Genomic DNA, 16810 nt, shown 5'->3' on the forward strand with positions numbered 1-16810 from the left:
CACCCACAAACTTCCCACGACCCGTGAAACTTGCAAGGCCCTCCTCCTTCACTGTTTCTCCTCCGCCCTTTGCTCCAGGGTCCCCTCCCCGGCACCGGCCCTAACCTCCCTCCCCCACCCAAGGCGCTCCGGAGCTCGGGGCGGGTCCCCGGCCCCCAGCTCGGCCATCTGCCCCGGCCCAGGGCGCTGGGGCTCGCCCACGGCGGCACTGGGCATGCTCAGAGGCGGCCGCACGGGCAGCTTCGCTTCGCAGGCGCTAGCACTCGGCGGCGGGCGGGCGCGCGGCTGCAGCTGGAGCTCCAGCGCCTGGAGTTGGAGTTGCCGGGAGTTTCCCCCCCTCCCCCTTGCGCGCGGCAGCTGGAGCCGGCGCGGCAGCCGCGAGCGGCGGCTACCCAGCACCCGGGCCGGCCGAGCCTTGTCCGGAGCCCGGAGCCCCGCGCGGGGCAGCTTCCGAGGAGGAGCCTTGCGGGCTGGGACGCGCGCAGCGCACTGGCACTGCCGGGGCACGAACCGGGCTGCAAGGTAGGGCCGGGGCGTGGGGAACCAGGCGAGTGAGGCAGAGGCCAGGCCGGGGGTTGCGGAGGGTGGAGGATGCGGCTGCAGAAGCTGCGGCGTTTGGGGCGCCCAGCGCAGGGTCTGAGGCGCGTGGCCGGGTCGGGGACGCCGCTGCGGGGCAGAGGGAGTAGGCAGGCGCCCAGGGAGATGCTTTCAAGTTGGCGAGCGACGGGAGAGGGGGCCGCGCGCTCGGGCGCAGCTGCTTTGTGCGCGCCGAGAGGGACTCGGGTCCCTGGTTCTCCCCAAACCTGGGACCCGATGTGCGGGCAGGGCTGGGCAAGCCGCAGAGCCGAGCAGTTTCATCCGAGAAAGTTGAGGATGGAGCCCTTCTTTCCTCACTGTCCCCGCGGTAGGATAGCCCCGCGGGTGCCGCCCTGAGGCCCCCACTGTGGAGGAGCTGCGCCCCTGGGCTAAGTTCCTCCGCCCCCGGCTGAAATCCACGAATCACCCAGATCTTCGCTTCCCTGGCTGGCGTCTAGGAAAATCATTCCTGCCAAATCTGAGGTAGGCTGTCCGGGCGGGAATGGCTCCCTGCCTCCGGGACGCTTAGCTGGGCGACGCCCCCTTCTCAACCTAAGACGTGGCCAAGGGCGCCCGGTTCCGAGTTAGTGCTTACGGTGCGCACTGGAATGGAGCCTCACACACATGGCGGGGAACGTGGGGTAGGTGGATGGCCTGATTTTTCCTCTAGTCTTTTCTCAGCTTTACAACACCCCACCAACCCCACCCGGCTCATCTTCGCAGAGGACAGGACCTGGAGGGGAAGGCCAGGTGGAGAGTTTGGGTTGACATACCGTTCCTTAGGAGAGGATGCCTGGGCTGTATCTGGCTTGGGTTCCAGCCCCAGAACTTCATAACGAGCCCTCTCCCCTTTCGGTTATTCTTCCTCAGGGACCGGGTGGGAAGGAGTAGGGGCGGTGGGTCCACAAGAATGTCCACTTCGTCCCACCATCTCCTAAGAGTGCGTTCCAGGGGACCCCAGGACCCTGGAACTGGCGTTATGTGGATTACGAGAATGTGGAGGATGCTGACCGTTCTCCTAGCTCCACTTTTTTCACTTCTTGTTTTGAGTTTTGGGGTTTTGCCTGCACACGAGTCAGAGCTGCTCTGTCATAACCGGGGGATGGTGGAGCTTCAGCCTGGCAGTGAGCCGCTGTTCACCTCCGAGGCTGCTAGTGGGAATTGGTCCAGAAATGATTATGCAGGCTAGAAATATGCCTCTTTTTTTTCCCCCCGTCTTTTGACTGAACACCTTGGCTGTTGGGTTTGTGTGTTAAGTTCTTAAAGGAGAACCCACACACTGCTCAAGTACTATGTTTTAGGGATCACCATTTCTGCTACATGTTCTTCTCTTTGCTTTTTTCCTGAGGGTGGGGGTGGGAATCTGCTTTGGGGCAGATTTCCAAATGTGGAAATCACCTGGTGTTGGTACACAGGTTCTAGAGTGAGATAGACCCGAGGTCAAGATTTAGGTTTACAGTCGGATTACTATGCTAACTGACAAATTGTTGGACACTATGAACTTCAGTTTTCTCTTCTGTCAAATGGGGATAATAGTGGCCTTATCTCCTTTCATTGCAGGGTTGTTGTGAGACCTGGGGGAGATAATGGGCATCAGAAGTGCTAAGAAAGCTTTAAAGCACCAATTGTGTTTTCCTGTGGCTGTGCTCTTTACTCAGTTTTTTTTTTTTTTGAATTAACTACTTCTTTTAATTGTAACAAGCTGCCTGAATCTTCTCTCCTCCACCCACTCTTCACCAAAAGGTTTGGTTTCTCAGGGCTTTGGAAGTCGCTCTTTATCTTCTTTTTTCTCTTCCCTTAAATCCATCTCTTTTTTGATTTTAAGGGTTGAGGCTCCAGTCCTTGTATTTATCTGAAGGAAGCAGCGAGGTGTAGTTTAGGAGATGGGAGCGTGGTGGGGTGCGTCATCAATGTTCAGAATCCTGGGCCCCAGAACTGGCATGTTAACAAGGCCCCAGTTTGAGATCCAAGGTTGATGAAGGAGTCAGCAGACTTGGGGCTGGAGCTCTGGCATGGTCTCTAATAGTGACCTTGAACTAGGGACTCAACCCCTCATCAGTGGAATCAGACTGAGCTTGAGGGCCAGTGCTGATCAGAGGCCAGAACAGGTGAGATGTCTCTCACTCAGTTAATAAGGGATTAATCAGGCTCCTGACCCCTCCCCCCCCAGGTGCTGCACCTTCCCTAATCCTAGGGTAGTGGTTCTCAAACTGGAGCATCAGAGTCCCCTGGAGGGCTTGTTAAATCACAGCTAGGTGGGCTGCATTGCCAGAGCCTCTGATTCTCTGTGTCTAGGGTGAGGGGAAGGGGGGGGGGGTCCAAGAATTTGCATCTCTAACTAGTTCCAGGTGATGACAGTGCTGCTGGTCCAGTGACCATGCCTATAGAATCACTGACTTAGGGGGTGAGAGAGAGTAAGAGAGGTGAGGTTTGTTCAGAAACACCATTATTTTAATACCTCATGTGTGGAGACAAGGTTTCTTCAGGCCGTTTTAGGAACTTGCCTGAGGCATTTTCTATTTCTGATACCTGTGCCACTTCTCATTGTCCAGTGTAGATAATTCTGATTGCTTTTCAAATGAATGAATTTTACACAAAAGAAGTTCCCCCTTCTTTTCATACTGTAAAATACTTAGCCTCTGGTTTCCAGGACACTCTTGGATAGGCTGAGATTGGTGACCTTGATATTGATAAATCCAGCAACTACCCTATTTCCTTTCTTTGGGGATCTCAGACGTTTGTGGAGAGGAGGTTTCGAGAAGTTCTGGCAGCTTAAACCTTAAGATTGGAGAACAGGGGGCTTCCCTGGTGGCGCAGTGGTTGAGAGTCCGCCTGCCGATGCAGGGGACACGGGTTCGTGCCCCGGTCCGGGAAGATCCCACATGCCGCGGAGCGGCTAGGCCCGTGAGCCATGGCCGCTGAGCCTGCGCGTCCGGAGCCTGTGCTCCGCAACGGGAGAGGCCACAACAGTGAGAGGCCCGCGTACCGCAAAAAAAAACAAAAAAAGATTGGAGAACAGGTGAATCACTTATGAGCAAGATTAAAAAGAATTTGCAATGTGGTGTCTTCTCTGAAGGGACAGCTTTGGGGGAGGTGACAGATGTCCTGTGGTGGTCAGATCTGGTGAAGGCCTTCCATTCCTTCTAGAGGATGGTACTGTTGGCCGTAACTGAGGGAGACCCTCCATCACTGTCTGAGGGCTGGGAAGCCCAACGTTTTGGAGCAGCTGTGCAGTATCAGTGCTGCTCTGTGTAGCTGAGTTTATAATCGAGCACTGTTTGGGCACAACCCAACCTTAATCTCTTCCTTGCCCCCTAAGCTATGGTCCAGGGCTGACAGTTCACTATGACTTAAGGTGGCCTAGGTTGTGGCCTTGAATTTTAGCTGCTTTGTATCAGAGAGGCTTCGGGAACCTGCTGGAGTCAGGAAGATTCCCGAGATGATATTCGAGGGCAGAAATAAGGTTTACGTAGCACCCAAGTGGACTGTGTGTCCAAGGGGCTCTTGTGTGGCTGTACCAAATGGAGTCCAGCTGACTGTCAGGCTTTATCTCAGCTTTCCATTTGTGCTTTGTTTTCGGTTTCAAGTGATTAGCACTAGAGAAACCTATCAGTAAATCAGAAACCTATTCAAAAACTCAAGTGTACCACTTAGTGTTCCAGCAGATAAATCTGCAAGGCCCATGCCTGTCTTCCTGACCGCAATCAGCCCTCAGTAGACACAACCTTCAGCTTGAAATTCTTTAGATGCACTAATCACTGATATAAATGGTTTCTCCTACTTAACACGAGTACAGAAAATTTCTATTTTAAAATTCTTTTCCATAACTTGATATTTATATTTTGGGTGTTACCCCTACTTTTTGCTGGGAGGATTTCTTCTCCAGGGTGGGGAAGCGTCTTTCCTTATCACTGTTATTCACTTTTTTCAGCACATGACCACTTGATATCTTGGCTCCCTTGGCTAAGTTTGTTGTGAGACAGTCATTTTGATAACTTTATTTCTCTTTGATCATCAGGGCTGTTACTGGGTCCTAGAGAGTCATGGTCAGTTCCTGGAAGGCTCTCTTCCTCAACTGTCCTAGAGGATTCTTTTAAAATAACACTCCGTTTATACTGCACTAGCTCATTTCTAAGATCCTTTTTTTTTTCTTTTCACATTTCATCATTTTCCAATTTCAAAAATCTAGATGGGTCTGAAAAGTTATGAACACATTTAATGTATGGTTTCTTTCTTCTCTTCCTGTAACCTGTTAACAGTGGCTTCCAATGAATGGCATCCTAAAACAAAGCAAGTTTGGTTCCTGACCTGGGTAGAAAATGTGGTTCCTGCTGTCCAGCTGATAGAATTGAGCAGCCATCCAATTAGCTCAGCAGTTCCCAGAGCACTGGGAAGAATACTGTTAGGTGGATGTTAATAGGTGTGGTCTTGTAAAGGTCAAATCAATTTGGAAGCGCTGCCTGTTATTTTCCCCTGTCTCAGAGATTCTCGGTGTTCATCCTTGTATCAAAGACTCTGAGAAGGACTGCAGTTAACGATATCAACAACAAGAAACTTAGTTCTATTTATCTAACCAGACATTTCCCAGAGCATTCTGAGGTTATGTGTGTAGCTTCTAGGACTGCTTTACTGAATCAGCACATCCCAGCAGTTCTAATATATTATTTAACACCATCTATGGGTAGGGTGGTTTCACCTGGTCTATCTCTAAAATATAGGGGCATTCATAAGCTATGGATATTAATTGATGCATGGACTGTACAGGTGGTTACTGTTTATTTCAGAGTAGAGAGAAGCCATTTGAAGCTGTGGTGGCTGAGGAAGCCTATACGGATGGGCCAGACTATGAAAACTCTGGCAACGATGCGTAGCACTTCTGTAGAGAGGAGAAAGGGTGTTTTAGGTTGCTGGTGTTAGGGAGCAGAAGTGTGAAGTCGTACTTGCACCTGCATATAAAAAAATACCTTTCGGAGCACATAAGACAAGCGATGTGCCCAGCACAGAGTGAGACTGTGTGAATCTGTGGCAGTGGTCAAAGAACCTGTCGTCAAGTTCTTTCTTGATTCTGTAAATTCACTGAAGTAGCAGATGAGTTCTCGTGACCACAGGAGAGCTTGTTGTGGATAAAGGGGGGCACAGCACCCAGGCTGAAAGCAAGGAGGGGTGCATGGGACAGAAAGAGAGAGAGAAAGTGTTCCCAGGCTTTCAGAGGGTAGTGGTTCCAGGTGCAGAGGGATTAATTCAAATGTATGTCCAGCTGAAGAATATTGGATATTTGGGGGAAGAGCTTTTCAGGAAGAGGGGAACTTGACTGGAGTTTCAAAAATAAGCAAGAACTCTTATAACTCAACAATAAAAAGGCAAATAACCCAATTTATAAAGGAGCCAAGGGGCTTCCCTGGTGGTACAGTGGTTAAGAATCCACCTGCCAGGGGACACGGGTTTGAGCCCTGGTCTGGGAAGATTCCACATGCTGCGGAGCAACTAAGCCCGTGTGCCACAACTACTGAGCCTGCGCTCTAGAGCCCGTGAGCCACAACTACTGAGCCTGCGTGCCACAGCTACTGAAGCCCGAGCGCCTAGAGCCCGTGCTCTGCAACAAGAGAAGCCACTGCAGTGAGAAGCCCGCGCACCGCAACGAAGAGTAGCTCCCGCTCACTGCAACTAGAGAAAGCCTGCGCGCAGCAACGAAGACCCAATGCAGCCAAAAATACACAAATGAAATAAATAAATTTATTAAAAAAAGGGGCCAAGGATTTAAATATACATTTGTTTTTTCAGGTAAGATATACAAATGGCCAATAAGGGGATGAAAAGATGCTCAACATTATTAGTCCTTGGGGAAATACAAATCAAAACCTCGGTGAGGTACCACTTCACACCCATCAGGATGGCTTTGATCAAAAAGATGTATAATAACAAATGTTGGTGAGGATGTGGAAAAATCAGAACCCTCCTACATTACATTGTTGATGGGAATGGAAAATAGTGCAGCTGCTTTGGAAAACAGGCAGTTCCTCCTCAAAATGTTAAACATCAGGGTAGCCCATGACCAATTCCACTTTTTGGCAAATCCAAAAAGTTACATTAGCGGTTGCCAAGAGCTGGGGGGCAGGGCAAGAAGAATGGGAGGGCCTGTTGATGGACATGGGGTTTCTTTTGGGGGTGATGAAAATATTCTGGAATGGTTGCACAACTTTATGAATACATCAAAACATTGTGAATACATTAAAACTACTAAATTGTACACTTTAAAAGGGTGACTTTTATAGTGAATATCTCAACTAAAAGAAAAACAGTAAGAATGCCACTGGGGGTAGAGTGAAAGGAGAATAATAAGAAAAACGTGGAGAGAGAGAGATGCAGGAATAGGCTATCAGTTTCAGAGCAAATTTTCTGCTCTTGTGTAAAAAAAAGGTAACTAGATAATTCCTTTCTCCTTGTTTGTCTTTGGATCTTTTAGGACTTTTCTGTTACTCTTTCATCCCAAAGTCCTTCCTCTGAATTAAGAGGGTCGTGTGCCAAGTTGCTTCTGAGTCAGTGGAATCGTTTTCGTGGCAAATACCCTGTGACCTTCGGAGAGGAGTGTGTTTCTGGGCTTTGCTCTGGGGACTAACTCCATATTTAGGCTTCGTTGCTGTGATCCACTAGAGGGCAGTGGGCAGGGCTGACCGGACAGCTTATGTTTAGCTTCTCCCTTAAGATTTGACTGTGGTAGACGTTTTAGCATCATCTTCTAAGTTGTTAGTGGAACTGTGTCAACACTGTCCTTAAAAAAAAATCTCTGGGGTTTCCCTGGTGGCGCAGTGGTTAAGAGTCCGCCTGCCGATGCAGGGGACACGGGTTCGTGCCCCGGTCCGGGAAGATCCCACATGCCGCGGGGCGGCTGCGCCCGTGAGCCATGGCTGCTGAGCCTGCGCGTCCGGAGCCTGTGCTCCGCAACGGGAGAGGCCACAACAGTCAGAGGCCCGCGTACCAAAAAAAAAAAAAAAAAAAAAAGTCTCTGTATTAAACAGGATTCATGTGGTACTTGGCACTACACGAGCATCGGTGTATTTGGGTGCAAGAGTCATGATGCTAAATGAGGTTAAACGCCACTGGAACAGTTGTTCCCTTGGTAGAGACTTTCTACTCCCTTTAACAGTGTAGTGTAGCCTAGCTGTGCTTCTCCAACTCGTGGACAAGAGCACTTGGGGATCTTGTTAAGGTGCTGATTCTGATTCAGTAGGGGTTGGGGTCTGGGATTCTGCACTTATAACAAACTCCCACTGATGCATGTGCTGCCAGTCCACGGATCATTCTGTGAGTAGAAGCTAATACAGTGTGAAGATGGCAATGGCGTGGGACAGAGCTGAATGTGAAATGTGGCTCCACCATTGATTTGTTGTGGGAACTCGGGTGGGGTAGTTAACACCTGAGCCATGGTTTTCTTCTCTGTAAGATCAGAGGGAGACCTAGCTTGTAGACAAGTACCTAATATGATGCACCTGGAATGTTTAATGTTCTTTGCCTTCTCGTCCCACAAGGGCTAAGAATCCCACTGTTAGGACTAAGGAAAAAGTATATGGAAGAAAGTCAAGAGCTTCGAAAAGTTTTCTGATTTGTGTGGGTGAGGTTGGGGTAGGGGGAGAGGCTGTAGGGGAGAAGGGCATGAATCATCCTCAGAACAATGTAAATTTGCATATTGATTCTTAAATTACCATAGTTTTGGTAAAGTCACAGAGCTAGTCTCAGCTGAGTCTGGCTGACTTTCAGTCAAGGTGTTGGGTCTTTTTCTTTTTAATTTATTTTATTTATTATTATTGGCTGTGTTGGGTCTTCGTTGCTGCACACGGGCTTTCTCTAGTTGTGGCGAGCGGGGGCTACTCTTCGTTGCAGTGGCTTCTCTTGTTGGGGAGCACGGGCTCTAGGCACACGGGCTTCAGTAGTTGTGGCACGTGGGCTCAGTTGCTCCGTGGCACGTGGGATCTTCCCGGACCAGGGCTCGAACCCGTGTCCCCTGCACGGGCAGGCAGATTCTTAACCACTGCATCACCAGGGAAGTCCAAGGTGTTGGGTCTTGAATCTGCTATCATGGAGTTGGTTTCTTTTTGACCAGAAAGGCAGCCCTGAGCTGCTCAGTTGGTGCTAAGTTTCCTTCGTGTGGTGGTCTCAGCCCATCCTTGCCTGGCTGCCTTCCCCCCATCACTTACTGATTTTCATCTCTTATGCAGACGGGAGGCGATAAAGCGACCTAAAATGCACACCGTTGAGTTTCATTCACAGCGGGAGTGAACGTTTCTTGGGATTAGGTTGAAAATATTTGCTTCATTGTTGGCTGTAGAAAATCTGGGCATTTCATTAGTTTACCTTCGGTGAGTCTATTCAACTCTGGAAAGGTTTGGTTGAATTAGGTGAATGGGAAACAATGGAAGAGGAAGAATTGGGAGCTAAATCCTGGCACCTGGACCCTGGGTCACTGCCTTCACCAAGCCTCAGTTTCCTCTGCTGTTATTTGGGGCCAGTTCCTGCTGGCCGGCCTGCCTCATGGGCTTGGTTTGAGGCTCAAATGAATAGCACCTGTGAGGGCACCCTAAGATGACGGGCCTCTGTAAAGTGTGGACCATCCCTCAGCACTGCCGGCTCAGGCGAGGGCATTGTCTCAGGGTTACGGTGGCCTGTTAGCTTTTGTTCTCTTTCTGTCTCCTTTGTCGTCATCCAAAGTGGGAGGAGATAAGAGATTGTGTTTTGTTTCAGTGAAGTTGATGGCTCCTTTTCATTTTCCCCTGGGGAAGAAATTACACCCAGTTTGTAAGATTTGAACAAAGCCTCAAGTGCAGTGAATCAAATGAGTTTCCAGTCTTCACAGCCTGAAATTCACTGCTTTCCTAAGGATGGTAATTTTGCCCTATTTCACCTCGTTGGACTGTTTTGTGGATTGGCAGGTGTGGGCCTTTAGTGCCCAATGGCTCTGAAGAAAAGGGCCGCTTTGTTACAGAGCCGGGGCTAAGCATTTAAACCCAGGCTGTGCCAACATTAGTAATCAAAGAGAGGATATCAGAGTTGAAGCCGAATACACTAGGCCTCACCGGCACAGCACTGTACTTCCCGACGGTGCAAGTGGGAATGATCTCAGGCGAGTGAATACATGTGTGACACTGTAATCACCTTTCATAACCACTGTTGGTCAGAGAGGGTGTGTGTCAGTGCTGGTCTTTGTTTTTCGACTTCCTAGGAATATGTCGCCTCACACAGTCCAAGGTGACAGCCAGCAGTATCTAGTGGTTGAGAAGTTAATATTATTCCTGAAGAATTTAATTTACCCTATCATTAAGTAGCAATAAGGAGCTGGGTGTAGAAAGCTGGGTGTCCCTGAAGTAAGTCCTTTTAAAATTAAATCCTTATGCAACTGTAACAGTAGTTTAAAAAATAAGTTGAAGGTAGAAATTTGGTGCTTATATAAAGAGCTCAGTGCTGATAAAGTGGACATTTCTCCCAGTTTCATCCACTGGAAAGTGAGACTTTCTCCTTTTAATCAGATCCTTTTCTGACCTTGCCAACCACACACTCGCTGGTCTATCTGGTGGTTGACTTTTGAAAATGGAACAGGGAATGCTGAACTCAGAAATCTTGTTTATGAACAGCCTTGCTTTCAACCCCCCCCACCCCAGACTGTGAACTCCTCCAGAGACTGGGATCTGTGTGTGTGTCTGGCATGTAGGAGAGAATCAATAAAAATATGTTGAGCTGGACAGCTGCTTTCTCCTGGGATTCCCCCTTCCTGTCTATTAATTTTTCTGTTCATATATTATTTGAATAATGTTTCCCTAGAGGTGATTAGGTGCTTCCATAGTACATGGTTCTAAGCACTTTACAGATACTGATTCCTTTCATCCTCCCAACAACTCTCAGAGGTAGGTACTATTACTTATCCCTATTTTACAGTTCAAAAAACAGGCATGGAGAGGTCATGTTGATACCGGCCAGGGTTCTTGGCCTTCGTTAATCAATAGAAATTGATAAGAGGCCAGAAAAGAAATTCAGGTAAGGCTTTACTGGGGCCCCTGCTGCAACGGCGGGGAGAGAAAACAAGTAACAGTTTCCCTTGTTCACTCCCCAAGGGGGAGACGAGCTGGTTCCTTACATGGCGTGAGGGTTGGGCAGGAGGGGGGCTTAGGAGGTCTGCCCACCCCTTTGGTGGTGTTGAGTGCAGGGGGCATGCGCAGTATCCTATTTCTGCTCCTCCCACCCTGTTTTTCCTCCGGGCTCTTCAGAAGTGGCGCTTGGGTCTTTGGTCTTTTTGTATCTTGTCCATAATTTGCCGCGACTGTGCTTTCGTGTAGTTATTTTTAGTCCCTTATAGTTTCTTTGCATTTTGTTGCTCAAGGAGGTGTTTGTCCAGGTGCCAGCACTGCAGCAAAGGGTCCCGGGTCCCAGCCTGTCTCAACGCGACTTGTGTAAGACCCCAATGCTGCCGCGTAGAGAGCTGCAGGTGAACCAGGTGCCCCAGTCTCAGGGTTCCTGCTCTCATGGACAAGACAAGCCTGGCTAAGCTTCAGTAGACACCCCTCTCCTGCCTGCTCCGTGTTCCAATATTACCTTTCTCCCCACCCCCACCCCCGTCCCACCCCGGCTTTCCTGAGCGCTGCAGAGAAATGAGGGCAGGCACACCTTTTCTGTCTTCCTTCTCCCCGCCTCCTTTGTCCTCTGCCCTTTTCTGCCCACTCCCAAGTTCCAGGAAAATGTGACCCTGGATTTGGAAAACAGGTACAGCACCATGGCCCATTCGTCTGGGCCCCGCCTTGCGGGGAGGCCGTTCACAGAGGGGTTGTTAGAATGAACTCCACTACCTGGGTGAGGCTGTGACCTCCAGCTCTGGGCCTCTCAGTTTGTCAGGTGACAGGCAGTGTGACCTAGGTCAGTGCCTCTCAGACCTTTAAGTGCAGGTGAATCTCCTGGGCGTCCTGTTAAGGCACAGATTCTGATTCACTGGGACCGAGGTGGGGGGGCCTGGGATTCTTCTCACAGGCTTCCAGGAATGTTGAGGCTGCTTGTCCTTGACCCAGGGCTCTAAAGGAGCCCTGAGTCTGTGCGAGGTCAAACCTGCTATTCCAAGCACTGAATAGCTGAACAGGCCTGATTCCTAACCCAGGGCCCAGAGGAGACTTAAGACATCTAGGGAGAGACCCACCAAGATTGGAAGTCTCATGAAGGCAGAGGCTTGAGACAGAATGAGAACGTAACTGAGAGTAAAGGAAAGATGATGTTCCGAAAGGAAGCATGCGCATCATCTTCAAACGTGACCTGAAAAGTGCTCTCTTTATGATGGAAAGCTTACTACAGAGTGGCTCTAGGGATCCAGCAGAGAGAATACAAAGTGCAATAACTCCTGTTTGAGTTGATATGAAATTTCACAAAGAACCTATGCTACTGGCCCCTAAAACTCTTGAAAGTAACCCCCCCGAAGCTCCTCAGAATCTCCCTGAGTCTCCCCAGGTTCTGCCTGCTTTCCAGCTGCATCTGCTATGGTAGGTGCCACAGTCCTAGGAACCAATGTTGGGATACCAGTGGTACAGATACGAAGTGCTCTCCTGTCTCATCTGAGTCTCCTAATTACCCAGCTGTTTTTGATTGATGAGTCGTGAGACTCAGGGAGTCAAACTCCCTGGGAGCCACAGGCTCGCAAGGGAGGGAGCTGGGAGCAGGCACGGCGAGGCAGTGTGGCCTGATGTCTCTTGCTCTTCTTACCCGACCTGACTGCTTAATTAAATCAGTTTGCCCTGTTTGGCTTTGCAAGGAGGAGGCATCCAGGTGGGTTTGCTTTTTAAAGAAAATGACTTTTTTGAAGGTTAACTTAACGTAGAAACAGGCAGAGATTCCATGGGTGCGGTGTAGTGAATTTCTGTTCCAAGAGCACACCCATTTATTCTTAACACAGCTCAAGAGAGGAAGAGCCACCAGCACCCTGGAATCTCTCCTCCGGTGCGTCCCCTCCCGTTACTTCCTCCTCCATGGTACCGCTGTCCTGACTTCTAAGACTGTAGATCACCTCTGCCTGTTTTTGAGTTTTCCGTAAATACGCTGGTCCTTTTGTATTCTTTTATGTCTAACTTCTTTTCCTCAACATTGTAAGATTCATCCATGTTGTGCATGCAGCAGTAGCTGGATTATGTTCCATCGTATAAATACACGGCAATTACTGATTATGGACATTGGAATTGTTGCCCGTTTTTGGCTCTTACGAATAATGCTGCTGTGAACATCCATGTGTATATGTTTTTGGTGGTGCCCATAGGTATGCATCTCTGGTGTGTGTGTATGTGGGTGTTTCTGTAATGCCTGGTTCCTTTGATGTGACTATGTTTGCCTTTAGTAGATAATGCCAAAGAGTTTTCCAATGTGGCCATTCCAATTTATAGTCCCATCTGGTGTGAGTGAGCGTTCCATTACTCCACGTTCTTGCCAATACTTACTTTGATAGGTCATTTGTTTTTTCAATTTTATTTATTTATTTATTTCTGGCTGTGTTGGGTCTTCGTTTCTGTGCGAGGGCTTTCTCTAGTTGCGGCGAGCGGGGGCCACTCTTCATCGCGGTGCGCGGGCCTCTCACTGTCGCGGCCTCTCGTTGCGGAGCACAAGCTCCAGACGCGCAGGCTCAGTAGTTGTGGCTCACAGGCCTAGTTGCTCCGCGGCATGTGGGATCTTCCCAGACCAGGGCTCGAACCCGTGTCCCCTGCATTGGCAGGCAGATCCTCAACCACTGTGCCACCAGGGAAGCCCCTGATAGGTCATTTTAATCTTAGCCTTTCTGATGTGGTATAGAGGGCTCTCATTATGATTTTCACTTGCATTTCTCTTATCACCATTGGAAGCTTAGTGTCTTTGCCTGTATATTTGGCATTTGGATATCTGCTTTTGTGAAGTGCCTGTTCAAGTCCCTTGCCTATTTTTCAATTGTGTTGTTTGTTTCACTTTTAAAAACAAAATGAAAACATCTATGAAAAATCCTTGAAATCTATAGTGATGGGAATCACCTGTGAGTGAGATCGGATTATATTCTCAGAGGTAATTTCTGGAGATCCCCTCCTGCAGGAGGCCCAGCAGGCTGAGGATAGGCAGAGGCATAAAACCCTTAGCAGGGAACTTGCTGCCAAGTTGAGGAGCCCCGGGCTCTGTGGCTCAGGGCAATTGTCAAGTTGTGAGATCACCTGAAAGCTTGAAAGCACTTCACTTCTAAATGTTTGCCTTTTACAGACCGTCACTCTGGAAGATTGTAGACCAACTCCAAAAGTATTGCTGAAAACATTTTTGGAATTGCTTTGAGTATATTGTTTTGGATATTTTTAGTTGCTTTCAAAATGCCCTTTGAGAATGTATTTGATTTGGGGAAACAGCAGCAGACCTCTCAGAACCCAGCCCAGTGAATAAGGAGGGTGCTTCATGGGTGACTTAAAAAACAAAACGTTATTTGTAAGGCTTGCCTGTAGGGGGAGGGAAGGTGAGCAGGAAGGAGGAAAGCACTGCGCTCAATGCCCGAGTTTCCTGATCTCTTTTCATCTTTATAGTAACCTATGAAGTACTAACTGTTGTGAGTATTCCTACTTTGTAGATGAAAAGTCAGACTTAGAAAGGGAAAGACAGCGTGATTGAGGAGTCAAACCTAGCTCTGTCTTACTTGAGGGCCACTAGTACCCTTTCCTTTTCCCCACCCTGCCTCGCCTCTGATGAGTGTTAGAGGAATCAAAATTGTTGCAGCCAGAACACCGTGTGCTGATGGCGAAGGTCTGGTTTCCACCCTGTCCTGTTATAGACCCTGGGATCTGGGTGGGTCCTCTTCCTGGTGGGGGTTGGGAGAGGAGAGGAGAACTCAGGCTTCAGGGCACTCATTTCCAAACACGATTCCCGGGCTTCCCTGGTGGCGCAGTGGTTAAGAATCCGCCTGCCAATGCAGGGGACACAGGTTCGAGCCTTGGTCCAGGAAGACCCCACATGCTGTGGAGCAACTAAGCCCATGCGCCGCAACTACTGAGCTGCGCTCTGGAGCCCACGAACCACAACTACTGAAGCCCACGTGCCACAACTACTGAAGCCCTTGCACCTAGAGCCCGTGCTCTGCAACAAGAGAAGCCACTGCAGTGAGAAGCCCGCGCACCACAACGAAGAGTAGCCCCCGCTCACCACTACTAGAGGAAGCCCGCGTGCAGCAAGGAAGACCCAACGCAGCCAAAAGTAAATAAATAAAAAATTTAAAAATTTATAAAAAACCCCCCACGATTCCTGTGGCTCCTGCTGTTTAGGGGAGCAGCTGAGGGCCTTTCAGTATCCTGGCCCATGTCCTGCCCAGGATAGTCTGACCTGTAGGCTTTACTTTGCTCTTCCTTTTTTTTTTTTTTTCTCACGGTACGCGGGCCTCTCACTGCTGTGGCCTCTCCCGTTGCGGAGCACAGGCTCCAGACGCGCAGGCTCAGCGGCCATGGCGCACGGGCCCAGCCGCTCCGCAGCATGTGGGATCTTTCCGTTCGTGTCCCCCGCATCGGCAGGCGGACTCTCAACCATAGCGCCTCCAGGGAAGCCCTGCTCTTCCTTTTAAGTGGCTGGCAAGCCACCCAGGAAATACTCTAGGATGTGTTCATGAATATTGTCACTGTTGGAAACTTTATTCTATGTAGAGAGTCTTTCTCCAGATGAGCACTTACAGAAAATCTGACCAGAAGAGGCAGAATGTTGCTGAATTCTTTAATATTCATTCATTCCTGATCTTAAGGGAAAAATCACCCATTAGTTTTCTCTGAAACAGAGTGGGTTAATGGCTTTCGGAGTGTAATGAAGACCTTCAGAAATGATTCCTGAAAAGAGTGTCCTGGGTGGATTGCTTTCAGATAGACCCTGGGGAATCCAGCCGGCCCTGAGATGTGAAGGGCCCGGGAGAGACACAAAAATACACTTGGCCATCGCAGAGGCTTGTTCTCACCCTTCCTGTCTCATGGACCCCAACAAGCTGACCCCCTTCCACTGAGCTTTGGAATGTCTCAAAGTTGAGTACCCAGAACGTAGAAACTACAACCTATTTTTCTGTCTCAAAGCAGTAAAGAAGCCTCTGGACTTCTTTTGAGACTGCACAGTAGAATGGTTTCTTCGTTTGATGGTTTCTTTATTCTTAGCACCTTAGATCCTGCGTAGCCTTGCTTTTCGGGGCAAAGCTCTGGGCTGTGGGTAATCAGATAACCAAACCATTTCCTAAACAAATTAGAATTTGATTTCATTCATAGTCACACAGCTTTCCCTAGATAAAATGAGGCATCTGAGAAAAAAAAATGTGAGGAAATTTTAATGAAAACTTCTCCTGGTAAGATACTCATTTTCCTATCACATTTAATTCCTGTAGAGTATTCTAGAGCAGGTGTGAAGAGCCAGGTGTTGCCCTCGTCCCCCAGTGACTGTGGATACCTGATGCAGCATCTTTACCTGTTTCCTAGCAGATTATATGATCCCATGCATGTGTGCAGGTTGAACACCTCAGATTTGGACTTCGCTGGGGGACATGGGAACTTATTCACTTCCTGCCAAAAGAAAGAAACTTACAAGTAGTGCTTTGTGTTTTGAACTTTACAGTGCACTGAGTAAACACAAGTTATGCATTGTGATGGGAGGGGTAAAAAGGTCTGCCACGTCTTTATTTTTTGAGTGGGTGTAACTAAATGACTAGGTCCTGGATGTGTTACTAAGATGTAGGTCACAGTCTCCGGCAGAGCGACAGTAAACATTTCTCACCTGTGTTATCTTACAGCTGCAGGTGTCTAAAGTTCTTTTTATCCTAAAATGTTTTCCTCGAAGGTTTTTTGTTTTGATTTGTTTTAATAAGCCTCTTGCTTTGGGAATAAGGAACTCACTTCAGTGAATACCTAAGGCTTTCTTAATTCCCTTATGTTACAGATGAGGACACCAAGGCTGTACAGTTCTACCATGAATCAGTAGTAAACCAAGGACTCTTTAATTCCAGGCTTTTGTTTCTCAGCTCACTGTGATTTTCTAGAACTGTAAAATATTCCTAAGATTCTTTGTTTTAAAATCTAGCTTTCAGTTTAAGGTCATTGTCTCTTAGCAGTTGTTTCCTTGCTTTATGGTAACCAAAGCTTTAAAATGATCCAGTACAAGGGGAGAACCAAGCCATGACTTTCTCTTGTTCTAAAATTAATATAAAAATGTATAGCTGTATAAATAATATTTACTGAATTTGACACTATTATTTGTATGT

The 16810-nt window shown here is 48.5% G+C and overlaps 1 protein-coding gene across 3 annotated transcripts in view; it reads left to right on the plus strand.

Moving 5' to 3' along the window:
• The first annotated feature begins 273 nt into the window (after positions 1–273).
• The window catches only part of STXBP6 (syntaxin binding protein 6), a 273957-nt gene continuing 257420 nt past the window's right edge, over positions 274–16810 (plus strand). For 2 of the 3 annotated variants that reach the window (XM_060004744.1, XM_060004745.1), the window contains exon 1: positions 274–522. The gene's annotated coding sequence lies outside the window, so the exon portion shown is untranslated. The remainder of the gene's footprint in view (positions 523–16810) is intronic. The other variant, XM_060004743.1, reaches the window with a different exon arrangement.

This window comes from Delphinus delphis, chromosome 2 (assembly GCF_949987515.2).
Source record: "Delphinus delphis chromosome 2, mDelDel1.2, whole genome shotgun sequence".
In the NCBI taxonomy this organism is placed as follows: domain Eukaryota; kingdom Metazoa; phylum Chordata; class Mammalia; order Artiodactyla; family Delphinidae; genus Delphinus; species Delphinus delphis.